Source organism: Falco biarmicus, chromosome 6, assembly GCF_023638135.1.
Source record: "Falco biarmicus isolate bFalBia1 chromosome 6, bFalBia1.pri, whole genome shotgun sequence".
NCBI lineage: Eukaryota > Metazoa > Chordata > Aves > Falconiformes > Falconidae > Falco > Falco biarmicus.
The window spans coordinates 89,106,060-89,127,750 of record NC_079293.1 but is presented as its reverse complement, the minus strand read 5'-3'; the positions used below and the strand labels follow the sequence as shown (position 1 = coordinate 89,127,750).

Sequence of the window (21,691 nt, the reverse complement as noted above, 5' to 3'; positions counted from 1 at the left end):
CCACGTGCAGCGTAAGTCAGAGAAAACTGAGGCCTTAAATGTTTCTGTTCAGTTGGACCTTGAGCCAAATCCAAATGTTTAAGATGGGAGATTGTGCTGCAAAACTTCTATCTGCATTTTTTGGTCTCCACAATTTAGGGGTTATTCAGATCTTCATTTCGGATATAAGCCCTGCTAGACGTGAAATAAGACTGTTTCCAAGTTGGGCCAGGTTTTCAAAATGTTTTTCAGTAGGGACAAGTAGTGTGTGAGCTTCTCAGAAGCTGCAGTTGTTCAGGACTGAGCGTGCGAACCAACTTCTGTAATCTTATGCTAGAATTTACTAGCTGAATATTTCCATGGATTCCTCTGAATGAGGAAATGAATTCTGAAATGAAAGAAGCCTTGAATGGCTAGAACCCATGTGGAGTGGAGTCACACAGCATAGCTTTATTTTTTCCAAAGAGGAAAAAGCAAAAACAAAAACTACAACCAAATTATTTAGTTACGTTTGGAATTTGCTGTGATAAAGCTGATGTAATTAAAAAAAAAAAAAAGTTAAGGCTCAGAAAGAGCCTTGGAATACTTCAGTATCAAGTGAGGTAGTCTGTGTCTAAACATATTTCACATAAACACTTTTTCACAGCCAAGTTTTTAAAAATGTTACAAAATACCTTCTTTTTCTGTCACAGCTAGAAATGTTTGCCCCACCTTGAAAGAACATTTTGTACTAAATATTCATTTGTTGTCTATGTGAACTTGCAGTAACATATATTCTCCCTCCCCTCCTTGACTAGCTTGAGAAGAAATAGGCGTAATATTGCTAAACCGGTTGAATGTGACATCAGCTTGAGGCAAAGCATCTTTCTCAAGGGTTGTTTTGAGTAAACAGCCTGAAAACCAAAGAGAGAGCCTGATTCACTATTCTGCTGTGCCAGCTTTCCACCCCTGCCACTCTCCTGCTGTGAGGCTGAGACTGAAGCCCTGAGATTTTAATGTAAGGGAGCAGCACTGAGATTTTTATCTTCCGGGACTTAAAACTATTCACTGTGGAGGAAACAAAACCTGAATAGCCACTGTGCTCTTAAGCCTGGTAGTAGGGTTGGGGTAGCATGATGTGCTTTAGTCCTAATGGAGCATGAGTTCAGAGGGAGGTAGTGGACATTTCAGAGCATAGGCTTTGGAGCTGCATGACAGTTTCCCAGGGATAGGCATTTGCCACATCATTAACCGGCACCTTTGACAACCCCATACCAGGACACGCAGCAAAAAAACCAGCCCTGCTTACAAGTTTGGAAGACATGAATGGGTTCATGTTCCTACTCGCCTTCTTTAAAAGAGGCTCCCAAATAAGTAATAGGAAAATTTAGGAGTAGCCATGCCACTAAGGTACTTCCCCTCCCCCCACCCCCCACCCCCACCCCCCGACATTCAAGCAGTGTATCTGATGTGGGGCTTATCTTGCCTCCCATCCACGAGAAGCACTCCCCTCAGAAACCTACAGCACTGCTTTTTCTTTTGAGACTGGTTACAGTGACCTTTCCATGCAGAAAACTGCAGAACCACAATTCTGCTAAGCCAGTCAGTGGCGGGCGGCTCTAAGCAACCTCCCAGCGCCCCTGGAATTGATATGACAGTATAAGGAACAGAAGTCATGCTGAGAGCAGCCTTAAATGCTCACTCTGATAAGCACAGAAGTCAGGAAGAAAAGGTACACAAGACTAGGAACAGTCAGTGACCTGGTGAAGATTTTTTTGTAATTGTGGGTATTGTTCTTGTTTTCTGACGTGGAGTACAGGTAAAAAAGTCACTTTGCAATGAATGGTGTGTGAGGTTAGAACCAAGACCAACCCAAACGGGGAGAAAAAATGAGCTGCAGACGCTTTATCTGGCTTTGATACACCCTCCCAGCTCCTCCCAGCAATCACGCTGTTGTGAACATGCACAATTACTACAAGGAGATTCAGCAGTATGTGCAAGATCAAAATAATAAACTCCTACTTTGCCACAGGTCCTCCCTAGCTTCTGTTGCTAGGCCTCGCCATCTGTCTGTCAACAAATAACTATATCCTGCTGCTTTTAAAATCCATGGCAAAAATCCCTTTGACTTTCATGGAAATAGGTCTGTAAGAAAAGGGTTATTTCCAGCTCTCCCTCTCCAGTTATTTTCAGCTGGGGCATACTCTAAAACTGAGTTTATTTTTAAGTATGAATAGAGGACTATTTCTGTCTGCATTATCCATTTGATTGAGTCAACAGAAAGCGCAGCCTCTCTCTGCTGTGCTAACATCAGTTTCGCAGTTAGCCCATGAAATGTCTTTTATTCATTAGCTTCTGGTTTTAAAAAGTGAGGGTGTGCACAAAACAAGCGGGCAAGAATAGTAATATGGATCACTCACCACAGATCTGTTTTTATGTGTTGTGCCAATTTCATGATGAACTTTTAACAACAATAAAACATGAAATCTTCACTAGGTCATTCTGTCTTTTATCTGAATTATTTATGCTCATTACACACCCTCTTGGCTTCTTTAATTTCCGGCTTCTTTTACCTTCTGATTGTTTTGCAGATGTAGCTAACTTTTTCCCTCGTAAAACTCTAGTGTGAAACTTGACAATGAGATGTTCAACTTTGGTAGCAGCTTGTGTAGAACTCCTTTACAGTTTAAATGCACTACACAGAACAATCAAATAACTTAATTAGAGGAAAGAATAGCTTGCTTACTCACATAAAGAGTCCCACTGACATCACCGAGCAGTGTAAGCCTCAGGAGTTAACAGGCACGACTCAGACCTCACGGCCAGGCCATGAGACACAGATTGCTGATGGTTTTTTGCATAGGATAAAACAGCCCGTCAGCAGCGCAACTCACACATGCTTCAGTTCACTCTGGTGGGACTGGATTCATAAGTGAGGGTTACACGGTGAGTAAAACCACCAGATCAGCTCCAGAGACATGTTATTATGAGATCCAATGTTTCAATTGTTGGCATGATCCTTACTAAAGTTCATGTTGACCTGAGCAAGAGGAAACTCTAAGGTCTCAGCTTCTTTCAGTTAAAGCTGTTGGAAAAATTCTGCATGACTCAAATGGGAAAGGATTATGCCCTGTCCAGCTGTGGCTGTAAAAATGTGTGAGGTTTCCGAGGGCAACCTCAAAATCCAAACAGCACTGAAGCAGCAGATGAACAGGATTTGAATACAGCCAGTTCTGTGTTTTTTCTCCCGATAAAATAACTATGAATCAGATGCTCCCACACAGTTCATCCTAGCTCTAACCCATAAGCATGGATCTGTGGCCATCTTTGCTCAATGCCAGCCTGAAATTGCCCCTTTGTTTACTACACACACCCCACAAAGGGGCATGTTAAGACATCTAGAGATTCTGAGTTAAAACACAGCGCTAGGTGACGTAGATGCAAACCAGAAACGACTGTGAATGGTATAAAGGCAGCATCTAGTCCCCACCAGACAGCAGAACAGCAGCCACTTAAGTGTCTGAGGGATTTTTAAATGGGGGAATATATACATCAGATTTCACCACTTGGCATTGGCTAACTCTTATAGAGGCCCTTGAAAAGCTCTCGTTTGACCTATAATACCAAGTAAGCTACAGGCATGGTTTCTTGGGGGAAGGAAGGGAAGGGGTTGCCCACTCCACTGAGAGCACCTGATGTAGCAAGTGCCATGTGTACTTCTCTCCCACTCAGATCAGTACTACAGACACCTCACAGCTGGGCCTTATTTTGGTGGAGTGCTTCTGAGCTTGAAGTCAAGCCAATTCATGTTGAGGGATTTACTCACAGGAATACCACGAATATGATTCTTTGCTAGCACTGCACTGGATCTTTTTAAATTACGACTTTCAACACTCTTCTAAGAATAGAGGCTGGCTCTGAAACATCACATTGGCTCCAGCATTCTCCAAAAGTTACACATTTCTCATCCTGTTCAGGTTTTGAGGCTTCAGTTTCCACACTGGTGCCTTGCTAGAGCAGTGCTGTGATGCTGGGGGAGTCATTCTGTGAAAGACCGTAAACAGGAGATGCCTCTCAGCAGCTCTCTTCCCAGCAAGCAGAAGGAGACCTGCAAGACTCACACCCTCAGCAGTCAGAAGCAACAGCAAAACAGAGCTATGCTGACTCCTGGTTTGCAGAACAGGGAGGGCTTCCTTGCAGCTCTGAAAGGTAGGAACAAAAGCCCGGTTAATTAGGAAAAACGTCACTAAAGCTGAACAGTAAATCTCAGCGACAAAGAAAAGAGGATATCAGTACTAGGCAATCTGATACTAACAGCAATGAGCCATCACCTCTTGGTGCCCAGAGGCCACGGTCAGGTGTTGCTTTGATTGAACAGAGACAGAGCTCCATTCTGTGGAGCAGCCTGTCGCCATGACCTCATAGAGATGCTAGAGGTTTCCGAGAGTGCTCAGTGGCTCTGCCTTTGCCTGGCTCCAAAACTTGTGATGGAGAAAAGCCAGCGCTGACAGTACTGTAACGTATGACAAGCTACAGCAGCAGCTCCAGGACTGCGTGCTCAATGAGACAAAAAGGATTCTTTCCCAGCTGCTCTCTAAGAAATTTTCTGTTCAATGAAAAAGATAATTGCTGTCTAGAAAAGATCCAGACCAGAACTAAGGACAGAACATGGCTCTAGGTAGAAGAAACATTCTTGGAAAAGCAACAGATTCACTACAATCTCCAGGGGAAAACAAAACATTTTAATTTAGAAGAACAAAGGCCACACCAAGGATAGTGGGGTTCCTTTCACACTCTGTGTTTGGAAGAGGCGCAATGAGCTACAGCAGCTAGAAAACAGATTCTGAGGGGCAAAGTTTGGGAGAAGCTCTGGATTATCACATGGGAGCAGAACACAGCTTCCACATCCATTCACCTCCATTTTACCACTGCTCCTTCTCAGGAATGGCCATTCCTCTCCATGAGAGAGGACCATTGCTGGCAACCCCACAGCCAGAGGAATCCTGTGGCTTCAGACCTTTACATGTCCTCTACAGACACAGACCAAGGTGTGCTTTATTTAGCATCCCTCACTGAAGAACTTCAAAGCACTGACAAACTTTATAATTTGTGTTAATTCATGAAGGCTCCTTCCCATTTCTAGCATTACTGATGTATATTATACATACAGTACACAGCAGTATATATATTTCCTACATCTACATCCTATATCCTATATCCCTGTATGTAGGTAGGGGGAAGAACAGAAATGTAACAATAGTTTCTCAGCAGTCAGTGCTGTGATTTGGAATACAGTGATTGGCACACACTTAATGTCTCATCACTGTGAATTTTGGCTACAACACTGAAGTTCAGGCTCCCAAGCTCCCTCCTTTGCTCACCAGACGGACATGTTATTTTGGGCCAGAATATATGACAGTAAGGTTGAGTAATGCTATACACTGAGTAGCTCCTCTGGGATCAGAGGGGCTATTTGTAATGCAAAATCCTTCCAAAATACCATTTTTTTAAATAGTAAAAATTGGGTTGTATTCTGTCAATTTTTTGTAGCCTCCACTGACTCATAGCGCTTTCAACTGCAATTTAAATAATGCAGAAGAGAAACTGGAACATGGAAGATCAGGTTTCTTAGCAGGGAGTTATTTGCTGCATCTTGAATTCAAAAGATGATATGCACACACATTTCCCTAGACAAAATACAGCAATCACAACCTGAGTGATGCAAACAGGTAGATCTCTCTCAGTTTTGGTGGAAGTACAGTGATTGATAGCAACTGAGCACCTGCTGGAGTATGAACTGGTTTGAGGTTCCCATAATAAACCTAACCTCCCTGAGCTATTCAGAAGATGTTCTCAGGATCTATTTAGCAAGGGGAAGCACATGATTGTTTTGATGCATTGCAGGAGCTGAAGCTGTGCTAATGCAGGCTAGAAGATGATGTTTTTAAGTGAAAGGGAAATCAGTTGCGATTATAATTGTTGTCTTTATGTATTACTAGCTGTATGGATTACTTTCATCCTGTGTGTCACTGGCAGTGAGGGAACTTGATACATTACCTCATGCTAGTGCTGGAGACCAGCAGAGATTGGTGTATTTTTAGAAACAAGATTCCCACAGTGTAGTTGTAGCAACTGGATGATCATACACATGCATATTAAAATGCCAGCAGATGAATTCCTGGACAGTGCCAGCAAACATTTCACTGTTTCGGGTAGGAGGAAAGGGCAGGAATGAACAGCTCAGGAGTTCAACTGACAAGCACAGCGGTTTTACCTCTAAGACTGTCCTCTGAGAGCTGTGTGCTCACACTGGCCAGTGTGAAAGGGAAGCTGGTAAAAAGCAGAATCTCACTTTCCAGGATGAAGAGATGATGCATTTGCAGGTCAGAGGGTCCGTATGCCTCCTGCCTTACCTGGTCTCATAACACATGAAATTACATCCCTGTACCAGTAAAGAGAACTGATGGCCATCTAAAGACATCCTTCAAGGGCTCAGTCCTGGGTCTCAGCTGCCAGAGGGCAGTATCTGGGGTGCTTGTGTTGCACAATCGAGCACGGTGCAGTGGTCCCTCACTAAGTCTTATGAAGACTGCAGAAGTGCAAGGCTTATTACTGGGTGCAAAACTGTACAGATGCGGGCACGCAGCTGGTAGGGCCAAGCTATAAGCAAAGTCAGATGGGAGGCAACCAGGAGCTGCCTGTGCAAAGCAGATGTGCTGCAGCATCTGTTGGGAACTTAGATGTCTCATAAAGCATTTATATGTCTCATAAAGCAGAAGAAGCTGTTTCAGACTCTGGGAATATCTTCAGCCAGGTTAACAGTCCTGTCATTGGGCTGGTTTAGACAGGAGTTGTACAGGATGGATCAAAGTCTGAACCTTTCCACTAAGAGCCAACCCAAGTATCTCTAAATAGAGCACAGTACGTGCTCACTGGTAGAAGAAATAACGTATGTACACTTGAAGCATTCAGCAGTCATTCAGGTAGGTGTCAGAATGCCAGATACCTTCCAGTAGACTGTTGCTGTATTCAATATAAACTGATGACCACCAACCACCATAGAAGCATGGTGACTATTACACTTGATAAAACTGGCCAAATAGTCCAAACAGCTCACAGTCTTTGGCTGTGCTAACTGGAATGTGTTTTGCAGGAGAGCACAAGAGATGCTCTGGCAGATGGCTATAGCATAGCTGGCCCCAGACAGACTTTTCTTTCAATTCTCTTTACGTAGAATTCTCTTTCAGTCTGAAACTTATTCAATAGTCTTAAATTCTATGCATTTACCACTGATATTGCAGTGATTGCAATTGGTGCTGTAGGCTACTAAAATGCCTGATCTTTTTAAGGATCCTGTTACATTTACACACATTGATATTGTTCATGAGTGGCAATATACTTCATGCAAAGAAAATTTCTGTCTGCCTTCAATGTACCACTCTTCTGTCTCATTATATGCCCTTTTATCCTTTAATAGGTGGATGAATAAAGGGAAGACTCTAAACTACCTTCTCAGTGTCATTTAGCTTTCCATATACTTTCACCATGTTAATTATCACCTTTTTCAAGGTACACAGACTTTTTCAACCTAATGACCAAATAACAGACTGGAAACTTTTCTAAACCATGGCTTCAATCCACACTATAAGGATTAAAAGTTACCACAGTCAAAGTAAATTGCAGGTGGTGGTGTATTGCCTAACATCCTGATGTAAATGTAAGATAAAGGCCTTCTCCAGGGGGTGTAGTTCAATGTGAAATCCAAGTGTACAGACTTTGCATATCAATTTTTATCTTCATTTCAGAAAAACCTCTAATTATATTGAAGTGTGTGCTTTCAAGCTTTCCTACATCTCGCCTTTAGGAACCCCCCTAGTTAACTGCAGCCAATGACTCCTTCCATGCAATTCTCTCCCCACATTTTAGACACTAAATCTACAAAGCCAGACCAAACAGACCTCCATCTCCTCAGCCTGTTCCCACCTGCCTCTGGCCAACCTCCAAATAATTTTCATGGCTTCCTTTATGTTTAAGCCATCTTTTTCTACCTGAAGTGCTGGAAGGGAGTAGCCTTTCAGAGCATACCACTCCACAGAGAACATCCTGATCTAGACAGGGCATGGCAGGAAGAAACGTCCTTCATAGCTATGTTGGTGATGTGAGCTAGGTTTCAAACAGGAGGCCACAACTTTCAGTGCCAGGACTACCACCTATCTCGGGCACATAGCTGCTCCACTTGCCCTTTTCCAAGCTGCTTGGTTTAGACCTCAAATAGATCCAAAGGGAAATTCTGGATACCTTCACAGGTGAACTTCCATATACGGCCACGAAGCCACAGGCTGTGATGGTTGGCATGCAGATATATATCAGCACGCCAAAACTTCCACAGCAACACGTAACTAGTATACACAAATACAATTACACACACATTTATTGGGAGAAGATGGTAGAGTGACTCGAACATGTGTCAACAGCTTCCCAGGGTGAGGATTTAAAAGAGGTATTTGGTGCAATAAAGTTTGATGCTTAATACACAATTTTCTGCAAAGACATCTTTTTCTGCTTAGGTGAGCTGAGTGGCTGCATTAATGGGAAAACTGGAAGCCTTTTAGTGGGTGAGTAGTAGCTGAAACTGCAGGGGCATTCATGCCACCTTCTGCAGCATCTAATTTCAGCTGTGGTAATTCAGTCTGGTCTCTGTGGGTTCCATATATAGGCAGTGGAAAGAGAGACACTTCTCCAGAGGATGATTTAGCAGCAACAATTTTCATGCCCTGAATGGTCTTCCAGAGGTCTTAGCTCCAATGTTTATAAAGGGAGGTTGAGGACACTTGCCTTCTACCAAACACCCAAATGTAGCTGCCTGATCTCCCTGTCACACACATACACACTCTGTGTTTGAAGTTTTTTAAAAAAAAAGAGGGCTGGAAACAACAGGCCACAGATAAGGGACTCTAGATGTTTCCTTAAGTACCTGCTAATAGGAAGGAAACTCCCACCCTAAGAAAGTGAAGAACAGCAAAGGCTTTCAGTGCTGAAGGCAGAAGGTTATGCATCCCTCACACAACAAAGATGACATTTGCAATTCTGCTTCCACAGGGGTTCACCTGTCTTGCCAGGCTTGGAAAGAAATCTGAATAAAAAGCCCCGGAAGGAGCTGAGGCACTTAGGGCAGCACCTGCTCTTTACCATCCCACAGGCAATACAAGCATCTTCTACATACAGGAGTAAGAAACACAACACTCTATCAACTAGAAATGCTAAATGATGTGGAAAGGGTTCTATAAACATGTGACTTTTATTTATTTTTAATTACTTTCCATACTGCTGAGAGCAGAGTTTCTTACAAGCCAGATCCAAAGTAATTATTGGTTATGAGAACTTTCAGTGGCTTTCAAGCAGGTTGTGCATTGCCAGAAACAGGCAGCAATGGGAAAACACTGTGTGCCTCCCTTCCACCAAAAGCAAAACCAGATAAAGCAAATTTATCATTTTGCTTAGACCAAACAAGGGAATTTTTTTATCCCTGTCTTTTTTGAACTGCCCAGCACTGGCATACAAAGAAAGAGAACGGCTCCTTCTCAGAACCCAAGCTACCAAATAGCTCTTGGTTGGTGGGTTTCTTTGCAAACAGCACTGGGAATGCTAGATGTTTCAGCCTTCATCCCTCAGTGGTTTCCTACTCTTGAATGTAGAGGAAACAATGCTGGTAATGCTACAGACGTCAAGGTCCAAGGACGTTACAGCAGCAAACAAATCTGACCTGAGCTGTTTTGGGTTGCTAGTCTTGTGCATAGCTTACATTTTATCACTTCAAAATGGCCAAATGTCAGCGATAGGCGAACGACCACTGGCTACACAAAGTTCAAGTCAGTCTGACAGGTGTTTTGGAGTGCTTTATCAAAAAGTTTATACCTTTCGTTAAGCGACCACCTCTGGGGGAATGGGACAGAAGCAATTTGTTGAGCTCAGTCTCAGCTAGCATCAACGCTGTAATGTATGTGAACGTGCTCACCCTCCCATAAGGCTGCAGCCTTTACAAAGGAGGAAGAATGGGCAGAGCGCCTGAAAAGAGAAAGGAAACAGGCCCATGGCTCCGCACAGAGATAACAGCCTTCCAGCTGCTTATTTAGCCACAGTGAGAATGCATCCCATTTTGTGAATCTGCCAGCATGCAGGAAAACAACATGGGCATGAAACCCCTTGCTCAGCAGATGTAGGACACAGGCTTTTAATTTTCTAAGACAATATTATTTTTATATGCAGTCTTAGCTAAACACAGGAGTCCTGATGTGTTCTTACTCACTTCAAATTCCTTCTCTACTTTGCCCAGCTAAAGACTGAGCAAGGACTGGAGCTAAAGGCTCTGGTGGACTGCAGAAACAGGGGGACAATGATATGTTCATCTGTTCTGTTAAACCTGAAGGGTGCAGAGATATAAGACTTTGCATTTACAGGCAATTTTTATTGCCAGTGAGGTTCAGGATGGTGAGGTCTTTGGAGCTTAGAGATTCAGAGCCTGAATCGTTTTTTTGGTTTTCTTTTTACTTCTGCCTGTTTCATACTCTTCATATCAGGATAACCCATTTTAATACACCCCAAGGAAATGAGGGGAAAATCCTCAGGTTCCTAACTAAGTTAGGGCTATACTAAACCTTCCATGGGCAAAGAATCTAGGCAAGGTTGATCCCACTCTGACAAAGTGACAGCACTAAGGATGTAATTTAAAGATAATGGAAGCCAAAGGAGATGTCAAAGAAGGACTGGGACACAATCTTCTGGGTTTAAATTACAGCTGGCTCCTCTGGAGTATCCTCTGAAGGAATTTTACAGAGAAACAGCTCATTAGCTGTAAAAGACCACGCACAAAAGCCTCAGGGAAAACAATCTTCATCCACACAAACAGTATTAATCACCAAAAAAGTAGGCACCACTCTCTTTTCTTTTTGTCCTTTGCAACAGAAGTGTAAATACATACAAGGCAGTCACATACAGATCTATTCCCGATCTTCAAAATGTTTTTAATGCCAACAAGTCCAAAGCCTACATATGTGTATTAAGTAGATATCACTGCAGCTTGTTGCATTCTACCAACACAGCAACTTGCCACCTATAATTCCTCGGGAGACCTCGCTTCTAGCAACCATTGTCTTTGTAAAACAGGGATTCTGTTTTCCATAGCTGAGCAATACCAGTGCAATGGGAAACATAAACAGCATCTTCGTGCACCAGAGAATATTCTGTGGTGTTTGCTTCCTGGGAGGTGAAACAGTTGAATTCAACATCAAGGTGTTAGAACAGCCAAAAAGGATCACAGGAATAAAACTGGTACTCAAAAGCTCACACAAATGCTGTGTATTTCCCACATACTAGCACTAGTTGCCACAACTGCAGAGATTCCTTCCTGTTCTTCATGGGACTCATCCACCACTATATTTTCTCTGACCAAAGTTTTGACTTCCAAGGAAAACTTGGAGACCACTGCAAAGCCTTACCTAGGGCCAGCATTACATTAGGGTCAAACACAGCTCTGACCTACTGCTATCCACAACCTCCTATCAGTTCCAGTGCAGAAAAAATAAACAGTCATATTTCAGCTCAGGAGGTAACGGTCCAGCCTATCCCACAGAAAGCCAGGCCTGATGCCTTTTGCACGTGAAGCTTTCCCACAGGCAAGAGTGAGCCTCGAGAAGCTGTAGAGATAAGTTCATAATGCAGCGATGACTCCTACACAATCAAGAGAGAAAAACACACCATAGACACTGCACGGGGCCCTGGGGCATGCTTGTAGCTGTATGATGCTACCAGAATGCACATTAACAAACAGAGCAATAACAAGGTAATAATTGTGAAGGGGTAAGAAACCTATCTGATCCACTCTTAAACTGAATTAAAGGCATCACAGTAGCTTGCACATAACAGAATCTGACTCAGGAGAACCTGGTCCATCTCTGTAAAAGCAAACCAGCCCCAAGGCAAACCTGAGCACACAGTGACACTTCATCATGCTTTGTAGGGAATTATCAGCCTGAGTTTTTTCAGGTAGCACAGAGCTGTAGCTCCATCTGCCTGCCTCTCTGTCAGACTGAGAAAGGGGGACTCTTCAGAGAAGTGGCCTAGCTAGTAACAGTGTATAAATTGTCAGCCAAAACCAGAGATGTGTAACATGGGCCTCTCCGAAGGTACAGCCTGCAGGATAATTTAAGCATGTCTTGATGGTGTAGAACTGCAGAGTGGAAAAATCTCACTATAACCGGCTGTCAAACTGCATCTGAAGACATTTATATGGGAAAAAAAGACCAGAAGACTCATAGCTCAGCAGCCACAAAATGGATGCACCATCCACCCCTGACTGGTTGGCTGCAAGCAAGAGAAGACTAGGTCAGTTTGCAACAGCTGCCCCAGCAGGTTCAGTCTACATCAGCCTCATCCCTGAAGCAATTCTGCAAAGGGCCATCTGATTGATAGCAATTGAGTTCCATTAGTACAATTCAGATAAAAATGATACCAGAAGGCACAAGAGGACGTGCTAGAGGGGGGGCAGTCATGTGCTAAAATGCCTATGTTATTTTTGAACAAAAGTTGGTTCACATCCCACCATCTCTTTGAATAAGAAGAACAAGCACCTGACTGGTGAGAGATCTCTGCAGTGCTCCTGAAACTCCCTCCTGCTCCACATGATGATAAGCACAGGAGCCTTTGCTCCTCAAAAAAGCCAGGCTATTGCCAACAGGTTTCGTATCAAGAATTAGTTGCTACTCAAAGAACCGTGAATGATCTCATAATCTGCAATATTTCCTAAGTGAGACAGGCTACTGAGGAGACAGCAGTCTCATTTTGGGAGATAACTGCATCACTAGGAAGAAGGGTCATGCATCTTGGCTCCTCCACAGAGGATCCACCCAGTATAGGCTAAACAGCGAGTTACTGAAGATATGCTCTCTGCCCAGAGGATTTCTTGCTGAAGGAGACAAGCCCCTTGCAGCAATATATGGATAAATATGGATAAAATATGGATTGTGGCCAAATTTGGAAATAATTATATCTGCTCTGCTCACATAACATTCCACGACAGGGCAGTTGGCTCAATGCCACTTCCACGCAAACCGATTGTAAGTTGCCATCAGTCTTTCATTTAAATCCACTGAACTGCTGACTTACAGCTGACTGAGCAGACAGAAAAAAGCCTGTGGCCAACATTATAAACAATTCCATAAATGCAAGGAAAACTGAGATAAAGTTGTTCCTTTAAAACATCTGGCAATCAGCTTGTCTCCCAAAGGCAGGTCTTGGTGTTTTTGGTGCTGTTTGGAGCTGTTTCCCACTCACTAGCAGTGCATATGTGGAAGAACAAGGGCGTGAGAACTCTCAACATCACGATCTGATCTCAGATCCCCCTTTGGCCAGATGAGGGTACAGAGCCCAGCTAGTGCTCTGAAAATAGCCCTCTCTCAGCTATGGTGGGAATCCAAGGCTCATTGCAACAAGCGCTAGACTCTATAATTGATAGGTTAATTGTGCTTATTAAAATTTTTTCACTTCAGTGGTAATAAAACTAGAAAACCATGAGCCAAATTCACCACTAATGCACACTTCTTCAGTTCAATAACGTTAGAGATGGGCTGGCTGCAGCTTACTGCTCCCTTGAAATGACACAGGCTGTACGTAGACTGTAGAGCTGGCGCAGAGAGATGCAGGGGATGGTGAAGGGAAGCGCTCCCTAGCATGGGCTCCTGCAGTGATGTAAGCCTGCTGGGGGATCATCCTCACTTACTAGAACAAAGAAGCTGGGTCAGAGACAGCAAACTTTTCCCAGCCCTGAAACCCTGTTAGCTATAATTTAAAGTGAGAGTTCCTACTTAAAGCCTAGTGAATTTAAAAAGATTGCTCAGGCACCTGGATTTACCTAATCTCATCTTTCCTAGCTCTCCTTGTGGCAACAGAGCTGGTTCAGCTGCTCTCAAGAGATCTCAGATTGATCCTGGATACTGAAGGGGTGGAAGTTGAACTTCTCATCTCCTCATGTGTGCCACCGTCTTTGTGCTTGCCTTTGTTATCCTGCCATTTCCCTCCCTCACCAGTTCTCCACACTTCCTTCTGCCTGTGTCTTCCCACATTCTGCCTGCTCTTGGTACAAACATCAGGGGTTCACTCTTGCTTCTTTCTGCTGGTGAGACAACAGCCAGGCACCACACAGACCCCTCTGTCTGACAGTCTCATCCTGACTGCTGGTGCAGCCAAAAGTCATTGCATGCAGGACTCCAGGGCAGCCGGGGCAGATAGCACTTCTGTTGGCATTCAAAAACATTTTGGCTATTTGGAGCATGGCATTTTCTCTCCAATCTGTCTTGTTATTATTAATTTACCTATGACAACAACCTTGTCAGGTTTGGCACCAGATATGGCCAATCTCACGTATTTCTTATACAACAGTGTTCCAGAATGCAATCCTGTTTTTCTGAGATGTTCCCTTGTTATGTTCCTACATCCCAGATGCTTTGCATCTCAATGAACAAGAAAGCAAAGCCACTACAGAAAAATAGGACAGAGGATAAAATTGATATACTTGGTACTGAAAACAGGCATCAGATATGACTGCGAAAGACAATGAGAAGGATTTTGACAAGTATGTATAAAAGGAACCACCTTCCTTGCCATGGCAGTTGCATTTGAGACAGAAATTGTCATTAACTCAGAAAAATCTCAGCCATTTCCATTTTAAAACCTAGAACTGAATCCTACGTTCACTTAAGTGTAATGGACATTTTGCCATTCACTGTAAAGAGATAAAGACATGATCTTTGGAAAAAAAAATCTGAAATTATTTTTATTGATATGCATCACTGCCAGTCACACAACACTGGTTCACGAGGAAAACTTGTCCAAAACATCTGAACCTGGCACCTGAATTTCACTGTGTTGACATACAGATGTGAAATGAACTTGTGTGATTACAACAGGATATTGCAGGTCTTGCTGTAAATATAAAAACAGCTGTACAGGTAAGTTTCAATGTTCCTAAACCTCAAAACCAAACAAAAAACCACCACAAAACACACACAACTCTGAAATGCCTTAGAACTGAAAAAAGCCTTAAAATACATGTCAGTAAAGATTACGGGCATGTATGTTAGTATGCAAAAGACTGCTGTAATAGTGCCCGCCACATACGTACACAGTGTTAGTAGTTTGTACCTCAGAATTTCCTACCAGCTGATCTACAAGGGTGTTTGGAGGCTCTTGACTCCTGTCATCACAGAAAGGAGCTGACGCACAAGGAAGGAGGATGGCTATGGAAATCAGCTCACCTTTGTCCAACAAATAAATTGGATAATTAAAACAGAATAATGGTCTTCAGCTATTTTCATCTTAAATGTACATAACTCACAAGCCGCCATGTCTCTTAAAGGCAAGGGACTGTCTTTAAATGATTTTGATTTATTTTCTTACTGGCTTTCTGCATTTAGAGGCTCTAAATTGAAAAAAGAAAACAAAAAAACCCCCCAAACAATTACTCACAGTGGAAAGCTTTGCTCTACTACTGAAAGAGTTAGAAATCTTGCTTTCCTGCTGTCAATTGAGGTGCTCACACAGTACCACCTTCTAGGAGAAAGAAGTATTGTCAGACCTGGGAGGAAATAGAACATGCTGCCTGTTTATCATCTTGGCTGTCTATAGCTTGCTGAGCTGCTACACTTGTCAGCTGTTTTTTCCCCCTCAGCTTGCCTGAGTAACACAGTTAAATTAGGGCTGAAGTCAGATTTTTTTCAGTCTGCATTCATCTTAAAGTTTCTTGTATCTCCTTCACACCTGAACACACCAGCACTGCCAACAGCTTGCCAGTTTTCACCAGCTACATTGGTTTGTCTATTGCCTCTGCTAACAAGCCTTGCTGATGTTAAACTGTACATACAATAAAATACACTTTGCACACACTGCTGATGAGTTACTTATAAAAACATGTTGAGGCCAGGTGTACACATAGCATTGCCGCACTGAAGTCATTAACTTCTGCCTCTTTGAGGATGTGGTCTGGACCACAGCAGGTAAAATGGGGCTGTTTTGACATTCATGAGCTGGTTAATCCACTGGACAGCCCTCATATGGCAAGAATGTGAGCCTGCATGTTCATTAGATGATCCAAATCAGCTGCAAGCATGGTCGAGACTCAGAAAGGAGTTCCTTAGAAGAAAAAAAAAAAAGCCAACAAGAGCGTCAGCAGCCCTTGCCCAATCCTTGCCCAAATAAGCCTGAGCCAAAAACCAGAGCATCTACATGCTCTTCAGATGTAGATTTCTAAGACCTACCTAAAAAAACTGTCTTTTCATCCATTTTGTGTAACTACATAGGGTTCTTTGTAGTTAACGCATTTAGGATTGTTCAAGGACAATTCTGGGATTTTTAATGGCTTGTGAATCAGAAGAGAACAGGCCTGATGTCATAATGCCTTCTCACTTTTGTAACTATGACTCCAGTAAAGATAGCTAGGGAGATCTGTAAAAATAACAAACACTACAAACAGAAGATTTATATGTTCCATCTAAAACATATGTTACAATGGTTTATATGTTATGCCATTGCAACTAGACGGATACAGTCCCTTCCTTGAAGAGCTAGGAAAAAGCTAAGACACCTTTGTTGGATCCCCAAAACAAGAAAAAACAGTGCCTGGTCATTCTGCATGCCCAGAGGTCAATGCTAAAGGAACTAGCAGTGGTGCAAAAGATGTGGGTATTTGAGATGTTTAGAAAAGTATCTTAGCATCTCTGGAAAGATTTGAGAGGTACTACAGCCCTGGGAGAGAATAGAGACCACCACATAGGTGTTGTCATAATGGCTAACACCTACCACGAGGGAGACGAGGCTCAGCAAGTTCCTTTCACTATCATGAAGACCACATGGAGCAGGAATTAATTCAGATGCTGTGAGAACTGCAGGGAATAGGGAACCTCAGTATCTCTGTCTCACAGCCAGCTTACAGACCCAGACATGCTCTTCAGACAGGGGTCCCTGATGCAGCTGGGGGATGCCTTGAGGCCTAGCGGCACTCCTGGCTCCCTCAATTCTAACACAGACAAGAGCCCTGCAGTGCCCTGTGGAAGTGCCGGACAGCCTGCACCGATTCTGAACGGAGCTCAGGGCGCCAACCACTGCTCAAAGAAACAAGCATCAGCTGCTCATAGATCTGTTTTACCAACTTTCCATGCTGAAGGACAGATCTGCAGTGGAGTTTAGTAACAGGCTGCTTTAGTAACAGCTCATTCGCTGCTCAGCTGCAACTTTAACTCTAGCAGTAACTGCAGAATTTTTCTTTTACTAGCTGTTGTTTATTTAGAAGCCAGCAGAAAGCACATATTACTCATTCAGCTAGCTTTGATAATGCCCACCTTACAAAACCACAGACACAAACAATTTTCATGTAAAGCCTTTGAGGCTGACTGGCAAATTTGGGCAGACAAGCTCTTTCTGCTTGATAATGCAGTATTAGAGGTTATTTCAGCTATAATGGTCTAAGTGAAATGCAGTTTTAATGAATTAAAAAACATTTTAGAGAAACGTGACAATTCAGTTTCATGTCAGGATGGGAAGAAGTCAAAACATTCTGAGAAGAAAAATTGCAATGGTTTGATTTCCTGTTTTCAGTTTGCTGGATTTTTTTATTTCATTTCCACAGAAAAATTTAAATTACTTAGCATTGCACTGATGAGAACAGAAATTAAAGCCTTTAGCATTAGTGAAATGAAATTACCTGGCAGGTCCAAAGACCATTTTAAATTCATTCTATGGATAATTTCAAATTTTCAAATGTCTGATTCAAATTGTGAATTTAAAAAACAAAAAAAAAAGAAAGAAAAACCAAGCACAATAATTTCTCACGAAACTGTCTAGTTTCTGATCAGCAGCATTGCTAGACACAGCAAAGGGAAGCAAACTGCCTGAAGTTTGAAGATTTATCTAGTCTTTGGTTAGAGAAAGTTTCTTCCCTGTACACTGAGCGAGGAAGCCAGAAAAAGCTTGCGCTGCCAGGAGCCATATTTTTGAAGTTTAAAAACCAAAACAAACAAAAAAAGTAAAAGAAAGAACTGCACTATCCACTGCTAGCAATCCAGCATCTTCCAGAAGATATTCTGCATTACACTACACGATAGTTACCTTCAGGAATCATGTTGTAAATGCAAAATGAGAAATAAAAAGCTAAATTGTTTCCCTATAAATACTGTTTCCTTGAGAATTATGAATGACTAAGTTTTATGATGGACATGGATGTAGACCATAACAAGTTCTACCTGCTACCTTCAATTCTCAGCCCAGGAGGAGTGTCCGAGCCTCCAGACCACGCAGGTTTTCCGGAGAGCCTTCCTAAATGATCTTGACACACCACGGTACCTTTTTCCATTTGAGACTTCTAGGGAGGCTGCGCCCTCTCCTGACAGTTTAGGACTCAACTGCAGTGACCGATAAAGCCGCTTTGCCACAGCTAACAATCAAGGCTGGACCTCGGAGTTACCAAGACTAGTCCTGCTTGACTTAAAACCTCTATTGCACTGTGCAGAGTGGCTTCACACTGAGAAGGATATCTCAGAATTACAACGTTTTCTCATTGTGCTGTGAGAAAAAAAGAATTGCTTGGAAGTATGTGCTTTAGAAAAACCACCACCTTATGGCTGAAAATGGATAAACGCCACTCTAGGATAATCTCCAGATAACATACAGTGTTTACAATCTATGCAATTCTGTAAAGGAAACTTTCATATGTTGATAATATAACCTTGAAATCACTGTTGTAACCCATGGATTCCATTTCACAGAACTAATATGGCTAATGCTATTATAAAGAGTCAGTCTACCTTCATAAGCAAATGTAATCTCCTTCAATCAACAAAGCTTAGGGAGGAATGACTAAAGAAATCCCACACATCTTGTCAATCATTCACACTATGCCTAAGTGAAGATTACCTTCATTTTTTTTTTAATGTGGAACGCTTATCTCTCATCTGATCCTGCATTCAAGTTAAATTTTATGGACTCACAAACTACATACTGATTAAAGCTTCTGGTCCTAGATACTACAGAATACCACCAAGAAGAGAAGGAAATTTCTCTCTGGTAAAACTGGCATGGACCATTTGGAAAGATTTACTGCCTGTCTGTAGCTTCGGATATGAAACACTTCCTCAAATCACCTGGGAATTTTACTTAACAAATTTCCTTCTATTCTAGGACCTAATTACTGACACTGTTGATATTTCTGGCTCTCTTCCTGTGGTACACAGTCGTTCTTGTGGCTTTGGTCTTTTCCACAGAAAGGCTTTAATTTTCCTTTTTCAGGGTGCTAGGGCGCAGGTTGTGGAGTTTACGGAGAGTATGTTTATTCCTTAAGCTCATTCAAATCATTGATATAGCAGCTACGTAAAAGGAAATAATTATTCAATTACTTCCTCTAATTATATTATTTACAATGTTGACATAAGGATGATTAACACTCACAGCCAATGACCATCAACTAAACGCAGCTGGAATGGGAAAATGTTCTTCACGGACTAACACCACACACTGAGGCGTATGTTGGGCCCCTGGAGCATAGTGGCAGCTACTGCCCGATCTGGGAAGAAACAATCTAGCTTGTTGCTTTACAACAAAGTATTTCACTGCTTTTACAGGTTCGTCTCTGCACCCTTACGATTTGTAAATCACATTACTGTACACTGGGTGAAAGTCAAAGATCTTTGCTAAATTGTCCTACCTTTGTTCCCTCACCACTTCATCTTCTGTCCTTCCAGGTAAACATAAGCTTTACGCTGCCTTTCTGATACGAGGCTGAAAAAAAAGAGAACAGCCACCAGGCGGCGAAATTTAATACTCATACAGCCTCACTAACAGTTACACAGCCTCATTAATAGTCACCTATGATTATCCTCAGCTACTGTAACAGGATTCCTAACATAAGAGAAACATTGTATTAACAATATAGCTTCCCCACGCTTCACAAAGGCCTTATATTGCTTATTAAATTAGCAAATTAATTATAATTACTCTTAAATATATTTGAGGCATTTTTATACCACAAATCTATCTCAAGCATGAAAAGTTGCATGAATAGCCTTGTTTTAAGCCTTCCTCAGCCAAACTACTGTGTGTTTAAACTTGTCTCTATGGGAACAAATTAATATTACACTTTGATCACTATTTTATTATTGTAATTTGCCAGCATGTTGTAACTGCTATACAGCATTCAGTTCACTACTGACAAAAGATGAATAGCAGGCTTTGCACATTATTTAAAACCATGTTATGCATTTTTAAAGACCTAATGCACTGGTAGTTCTGGTAATATTCACCAGTACAGTATAAATGGATATTAGAAAACAAACAAATAAAAATTTGCAAAACAGAAGCATGCACGTGTTACTATTTCTCATGACTTCATTTAGTGGTTTTGCTGTAAACGTTCTTTCACCTATGAGGTCAAACTATTGTCTGCTTGTACTCCTTGGGAAAAAGGGCAAATAAGACACATATAAAAATATGAAAATAATTTTTTAATAGAGTATTTCCCTGTATACCTTTTTGAAAGCCTTTCTACTCCTTTTCATGGCATTTGCACAACCAACAAGTAACAAAACCCTAAAAAGCCAGTTCAACTCAAGCATGATTTCACTGGTGTTGCACTTACAACTAGCTTATGTACACACCTTCCCTAGGAAGCGTAGGCAGATGCAAATCTCTTTTTCCAGAGACAAACTGGTACCAGGCGACTCTGCAGGCAGTAGCTCTGGCAGACCCTGGTGCTTGTGAGCCGAGGTTTCCGCACTATGCAGACAGGCCTCGGGGACTCCTCCACCTGGACTAAGCAAACTCCGAAGCTGAAGGAACTTACCCTGTGGTCACAAGAAGAGATAAAAGGTGGAACAGTGGGTACGGTAGCCTGTTCCAGGGGCGGGTTTGGGAACAGGCATGCGGGATCATACATATAGGATCAGACTGCACCCCACCCCAAACTTCAAAGGGGCAAAACTTTACAATAAACAATTTCCTGTGCAGAAATATTAGCCTAACCCTCAAGACTTGGAAATGAAAGCCTCCCAACGCCAGCTACCAGCTTGATAGTGTTTGCGGCTGAGAGGCTCCGCCGGGGCCCTCACCCCGGTGCTACCGGTACCACAGCGTTGCTCGCAGCCCCTCGACCCGCTTTCCTCCCGCCACCTCCCCGCACTCCCCATGTTTATTTCGGTGGCTTTATTTATATCACCGCCTGTTTTCGGCGCCTCTCCGCGGGCAGCCGCCCCAAACGGCCACGGCCCCTCTGAGAGATCCCTGGCACCGATCGCAGGGCTTCACCTGGCGCAGCCCACACAACACCCCTTGGAGCGGGGGGGGATAATAAAAAAATAATTAAAACTCCTCATCTTGCCAACGCCAGGGCGCGGAAAACACCGCAACCCGGCACTGCTCTCTTCCTCCCACACTCAACATGACGGCCGCAGCGTCCCTCACGGCATCGCCTCATCCAAAATGGCTGCCCTGGCGCGGTGGAGGCGGCATGCCAGCACTTAACATGGCGGCTGCGCCGTCCAACCACCGCCTGCCCTTACCCGGCAGAGGGAGCGGGTAGGTACCGCTGCAGCGGCTTTAGTCGCTCGTTTATTTATTTATTTATTTATTTGCGGTCCCGCCCCGCCGGCCGCTGCTGGAAGTGACGAGGCTCCGGGGGCGGTGGTGCGGTGCTTGCCGG

At 42.9% G+C, this 21,691-nt stretch overlaps 1 long non-coding RNA gene across 8 annotated transcripts in view; it reads right to left on the bottom strand.

The window, feature by feature from the left end:
* The window catches only part of LOC130150955 (uncharacterized), a 24,866-nt gene extending 3,175 nt beyond the window's left edge, over positions 1-21,691 (bottom strand). The window contains exons 1-6 of one of the 8 annotated variants that reach the window (XR_008822441.1): positions 21,298-21,540; positions 20,652-20,837; positions 19,703-19,776; positions 15,478-16,140; positions 15,169-15,266; positions 1,992-14,934 (exon numbers count right to left, since the gene is read on the bottom strand). This is a non-coding gene — a long non-coding RNA (uncharacterized LOC130150955). The other 7 variants (XR_008822437.1, XR_008822436.1, XR_008822440.1 and 4 more) reach the window with 7 other exon arrangements.